At 41.7% G+C, this 6,715-nt stretch overlaps 1 protein-coding gene across 1 annotated transcript in view; it reads left to right on the top strand.

The window, feature by feature from the left end:
* ALG9 (ALG9 alpha-1,2-mannosyltransferase) overlaps positions 1-6,715 on the top strand; it is an 88,530-nt gene that overhangs the window by 74,549 nt on the left and 7,266 nt on the right. The window lies entirely within an intron of this gene.

Raw genomic sequence — 6,715 nt, 5'->3', positions numbered from 1 at the left:
GTGTCTGGCACTGAGCTTGAACTCGCAAACTGTGAGATCATGACATGAGGTGAGGTCAGACCCTTAACCAACTGAGACACCCAGGCGCCCCAGACGTGTCACATTTTTTATGTGTACCAGCTTTTTGAGGAGTTCTTAAACTTGGTATGGGGCTGTAGGTTGAGGTAAGATTAAGCCTTGGGGGGACTCAGATCTCTTTAGAACTGGAGATAGCTGTGGATGGCCGACTCTGCTGCAGAAAATGGGTCACTGAAGTATGAACGGAGTGCAGGAGAGCGAGAGATGGAGACCCAGAGAGGAAGCCAGCTTTACAAAGAAAGAACTTGTAACATGTTTAGACTACAGGTTCGTGGGGATATTAATGTTCGGATGGATGGATAGATAAAAATAAAAGAGAAAACCTGAGGTCTAAGATGTTTTGTTTTCAACATGAAAAGCCGACCCAGCATTTCATTTGTGCCTGTTGAACTGGCGGGCAGTCTTCCACTGACGTCAGCAAGGGCAGATTGAAATCTCCAGGGCGGAACAGCGCCCCGGCCTTGATGAGGAGGGCTGGTAATTGAATTAGAAAACATTCTGAGCTGTCAGCTAATTACGCTATTCAGGCCATTGCTTTGTCCAGGTCTCTTTCATCCTGAATTGCTTGAGTGACTTTCTCACTGGGAGAGGGGAGGTCGGCTTCCATGACTGAGGCACGTATTTTGCGTCTCCCTAAATTATGCTTCCTGTGCTGCCCTAGGGCGTTGCTTGGGCAGTTCACATCATTACCGACATTGTTGCAGGAGTTTTGATGGACACTCGTTTTGTGCTCGTTTGCATTTCAGTCTGATCTTTGTTTCCAGGTCCGTGAGTGTGCACACACGTTATTGCAGTGCTCAGCTGCTCTTTTCTTTCACAAAGGCAAATAACCAATTTACTTCCCTTTTTCTAACAACACTAAAACAGTTCAAACTGACCCAGTCACGCTTAACATATTAAAACTGTTGATGGTAAAGAAATTAATTTAGAACAGCAGCTATAGTGAGAAGTGAAGAAATCTTTAAAAAAAATTTTTTTTAAACATTTATTATATTTGAGAGAGACAGATCATGGGCGGGGGATGGGGTAGAGCGAGAGGACACACAGAATTGGAAGCAGGGTCCAGGCTCTGAGCTGTCAGCACAGAGCCTGATGCGGGGCTTGAACCCACGAACTGTGAGATCATGACCTGAGCCAAGGTGGATGCTTAACTGAGTGCCCCAGGCATCCTAGAAGTGAAGAATTCAAGCCAACTTGTCTTTGGGTTTAAAAAAAAAAAAAATCGGTAATTAGACACATACAGAGGTTTGTATATTGACTGCTTCTTCATCTTCTAGAAGATGGTAATGGCCGTAGATATGAAAGGTAGCAACGCTCTTAAAGACTACAAGCAGAATCTGCAGGAGAATAGATTCATATTCTTAGAAGGTTCCCCCCACTACCCCCATACCAGGCTCTTACGATAGATTCTTAGCTTCTCTTTATATAGAGTTGCCACCTTTTATATAGTTTTGTGTTCAGGCTTAACTAGAAAGGCCATTGTGCTTCCTGGAATTTGATGCTGAATTGCTTAGGATTGTATGCCGAGGAAGCATGGCAGAATCAGGTGCTTTAATGTGTCCAAGTTAGACCCATGCTTGGCCTTGGCAACATGGTTATTGCAAACCACACAGACAGTTGGACTCTGAATTCCCTGTTGAGAGTAGGAATCTTTTGTCCACCATTGTTTATCTAACCCATTATTTGACATGGTGTTCAGTCACTGGTAGCTGAACCTAATTGAAGTCAGGTCTCATTTGTATAAAATCCTTCTCCCTCGCTCCCTCCCTGCCTTCCATTCATCCATCCATCCAACATATTTTCTTCAGCACTTACATGCCAGACACTGCATTTGGTAAATAAAATAGACTTGGTCCCAGAAATCTTTGTTGGATGTTATGGGGGATAGACAATAAACAAGTTAGCCAACAAATACATGTATAATTACAAATTGTGAGGAGTGTCACAAAGCAACACAAGGTATACTAAAAGAGATTAACTGATAGAAGTGGAAACCTAGGGTTTCCTAGGATGGTTTCAAGGCCTTTCTAGCAGGGAGCCAAGTTGGTGGAGCAGCATGGAAGTTCTCTGCTTTTTTTGTCCCTGATATGCAGCTAGATCAGCATCAAACCATTTTGCACATCTAGAAAATTTATTTGAGGATTAACAACAATCTGCACAACGTGAGCCATAGAACTCAGCAGGTACATAGCACAAAGAGGTTAAAGATGGGAGAGAGAAAGTGAGAGAGTGGAGAGAGAAGCTGTGGAGGTTAGGGAGCAGGATTTGTGGACAGAGGTCAGAGAAAGGGGACGGGGAGAGTACAGGAAAATCACTTCCCTGAAAGCAGCTGGAGAGAAAGAGAAACCACGGAAGCACTGTAAGTGGCTGAACAAGAAAGGGAAAAAGGTGGGGCGCCGGGGTGGCTCAGTTGGTTAAGCGTCCGACTTCGGCTCAGGTAATGATCTCACGGTTCATGGGCTCGAGCCCCATGTGGGACTCTGTGCTGACAGCTAGTTCAGAGCCTCTAGCCTGTCTTTGGATCCTGTGACTCCTTCTGTCTCTGACCGTCCCCTGTTCACATTGTCTCTCTCTCTCTCAAATTTAAATAAAAACATTAAAAAAAAAGGAAAAGGAGGAAGGAGAGGGTTTCAATGTCATTAGGACTCTATAAACAGGGCAGAGCAGCATCGGAAATTCCGCAGCCCAATACCTAGCAGTGCTCTGGTGAGAAGGGCAAATCCCCAGGAGCAGACAGTGAGGTCCGAGGGGTCTGTGAGCCTCACAGGGAGAAGCAGTTCCCCTGCAAGGAGGGCATTTGGCATGGCCTCCCCATAGGCAGAGGCCCCAGTGGACCCTGGAGAACACATATGCTAGTTGGAACAAAAATGCCAGGGTGTGGTGAAACCTGATGCAGGTTGTGTGTTGTGATTTACCATAATCCCTGAAATGCTGCTGCTACAGGATCGCACAGACTCATTTCTGGGCTAAGGCAGCATCCAGCCACAGGCTCTGACCCTCGATAGCAGTGTTACCACAGGGATGTTCCCAGGGGCAATCAGCGTCTGGCCATTGCTTGCTAAGACTCTTCCCCCAGAGGGTTGGAGAGGGTCCAAGCTGCAGGGCTGTCAAATGTGAGGGGTTTGGAAACACAGCCCCATCTGAGATAAAATTCATGAGGGAGGGGGCTACCTGGCAGGCTAACAGCTTGGCAAGGACACTATAGAAGCTGGGAGTGGACAGAAGCTGGAGACAAATGAGGGTGATTGATTGCTCATCGCGTCAGGTAGAGCACAGAGTTCTGATGCTGGAGACTGGGAAGCTGGGTGATGCCATTTTCACTTCTTCCACGCATGTGCATACACAGATGTGTGCCACACCAATCCACCCCAGTAAGCTAAGTAGCACCACCTAGTAGAGAACTGAGCCACTACACCGAGCCCCACCCAACTGCACCACCCAAGCCCTAGCGGACCACTTACAAGTCCCTCTGCCTGCTTAGTGTATGGACTATAAAGTGCTTCATAGTTTGACTTCTGGGGGAAACTGGATGGAATTTCAGTCAGATTCATTTCTGTTCACTAGTGCATCTGTTTTTCTGTGTGTGTGTGTGTGTGTGTGTGTGTGTGTGTGTGTGTGAGATGGATACAGCAAGAGAAAAACATTTATTTTTATTTTCCATTTTTCTATAAAGGTTTTTAAATTTTTGCTATTTTTTAGTTTTTGGAAATTTATTTTTACCTTTTCCAATTTTGTTTTATTTTATTATATACATATTCTTAATTTTTAAACTTTTTTGTTTTTTAATTTTTTTTATTACATTTATTTCTTATTGAGAGACAGAACATGAACAGGGGAGGAGCAGAGAGAGGAGATACCGACTCTGAAGCAGGCTCCAGGCTCTGAACAATCTGTCAGCACAGAGCCCGATGTGGGGCTCAAATCCACAAACTGTGAGATCATAACCTGAGCTGAAGTCAGATGCTCAACTGACTGAGCCACCCAGGCGCCCCTTAAACTTTTTTTTTTTAACTTTTTTTCTTTTTCTTTTCTTTCCCTTTTTTTCTCTATTCAATCGAACGTCTTTCAACACCCAGACCAAAATATACCTACGATCTAGTTCCCTTTATTTGATTTTTTGGTGATATTTTTAATCTTTTTAATTTTCATTTTTTATTTCATTCTTTTTCTTGCTCCAAAAGGACAAAATGAAGGAATTCACCCCAAAAGAAAGGACAGGAAGAAACGACAGCCAGGGACTTAACACATATACAAGCAAGATATCTGAACTAGAATTTAGAATCATGATAATAAGCATACTAGCTGGGGGTGAAAAAAACCATGGACTCTTTTTCTACAAAGAGATAAAGTCTAGTCAGGATGAAATTAAAAATGCTATCACTGAGATGCACTCTTGAATTGATGCCACAGCAGCAAGAATGGATGAAGCAGAGCAGCAAATCAGTGATACAGAAGACAAAATTATGGAGAATAATGAAGCAGAAAAAGTGAAACCAAGGTAAAATAGCATGATATAAGAATTAGGGAACTCAGTGACTCACTAAAAAGGAATAGCATCCAAATCATAGGAGTTCCAGAAGATGGAGAGAAAAAGTGGTGGAAGGTTTATGCGAGTAAGTCATAGCAGAAAACTTTCCTAACCTGAAGAAAGACACAGAAATCAAAATCCAAGAAGCACAGAAAACTCCCATTAGATTCAACAAAACCCAATCAACAAGACATATCATAGTCCATTTCACAAAATACACAAAGAATTATGAAAGCAGCAAGTGAAAAAAAAGTCCTTAAGTTATAAGGGAAGACAGATCAGGTTCACAACAGATCTACCCACAGAAACTTGGCAGGCCAGAAAGGAGTGGCAGGATATATTCAACATGCTAAAATGGAAAAATATGCAGCTAAGAATTCTTTATCAAGCAAGGCTGTCATTCAAAATAGAAGGAAAGAGAGTTTCCCAGACAAACAAAAACTACAGGAATTTGTGACCTCTAAATCAGCCCTGCAAGAAATTTTAAGATGAGACAAAATAAGACCAAAAGCAACAAAGACTATAAAGGACCAGAGACTCCAGCTCTACAGGCAACACAGTGGCAGTAAATTCAGATCTTTCCGTATTCATTCTAAATGTCAATGGTCTAACTGTTCCAATCAAAAGATATAGGGTAACAGAATGGATAAGAAAACAAGATCCAACTATATGCTGTTTAGAAGAGACCCATTTTAGACTTAAAGACCCTTTTAGATTGAAAGTAAGGTTATGGAGAACCATCTCTCATGCTAATGGTTGCCAGAGGAAAGCCAGAGTAGCCATAGTGATAACAGACTAGACTAAAAAGAGATGAAGGACATTATATCATAATTGAGATGTCTTTCCACCAAGAAGATCTAACAGTTGTAAACATTTATGTGCCCAGTGTGGAAGACCCAAATATATAAATCAATCACAAACATTAACTCATTGATAATAATACCATAATAGTAGGGGACTTCAACACCCCACTTAGAGCAATGGACAGATCATCTAAACAGAAAATCAACAAGGAAACAATGGCTTTGGATGACACACTGGACTGGATGGACTTGACAGTTACATTCAGAATATTTCATTCTAAAGCAGTAGAATACAAATTTTTCTTGAGTGCACATGGAACATTCTCCAGAATAGAGCACATACTGGGTCACAAATCAGCCCTCAACAAGTTCAAAAAGATCAGGATCATACTGTGCATATTTTCAGACCACAATATTATGAAACTCAAACCACAAGAAAAAATTAGGAAATACAACAAATACTTGGAGATTAAAGAACATCCTACTGAAGAATGCATGGGTTAACCAAGAAATTAAAGAGGAAATTGAAAAGTACATGGAAGGCAATGAAAATAACACTACGGCCTGAAACCTCTGGGATGCAGCAAAGGCGGTCGTAAGAGGGAAGCATATAGCTGTGCAGGTCTTCCTTAAGAAGGAAGGAAGGTCTCACATATACAACCTAAGCTTACACCTTAAAGAGCTGGAGAAAGAACACCAAATAAAACCCAGAACCAGCTGAAGACAGGAAATAATACAGACTAGAGTGGAAATCAGGGCTTTGGGGAAAAAAAAAATAGAACAGATCTGTGAAACCAGGAGCTAGTTTTTTGAACAAATTAACAAAATTGATAAACCCCTAGCCAGTTAGATCAAAAAGAAAAAGGACCCAAATCAGAACCAATGCTGCAGAAACACGAACAATAATAAGAGAATATTATGAGCAATTATATGTCAATAAATTGGGCAATATGGAAGAAATGGACAAATGCCTAGAAACATATCATCTACCAAAACTGAAACAGGAAGAAATCGAGAATTTGAACAGACCTGTAACCAGTAAAGAAATTGAATTAGTCATAAAAAAATCTCCCCCAAAACCAGAGTCTAGGGCCAGATGGTTTTCCAGGGGAATTCTACCAAACATTTAAAGAAGAGTTAACTCCTATTCCTAACAAGCTGTTCCAAAAAACAGAAATGGAAGGAAAGCTTCCAGATGCAATCTGAGACCAGCATTACCTTGATTCCAAAACCAGACAAAGACCCCACTAAAAAGGAGAACTATAGACCAATTTTCTTGATGAACATGGGTGCAAAAATTCTCAAC

Source organism: Suricata suricatta, chromosome 11 (assembly GCF_006229205.1).
Source record: "Suricata suricatta isolate VVHF042 chromosome 11, meerkat_22Aug2017_6uvM2_HiC, whole genome shotgun sequence".
Taxonomy (NCBI): domain Eukaryota; kingdom Metazoa; phylum Chordata; class Mammalia; order Carnivora; family Herpestidae; genus Suricata; species Suricata suricatta.
The sequence above is the reverse complement of the archived record's forward strand: the minus strand, read 5'-3'. Positions and strand labels throughout refer to the sequence as shown.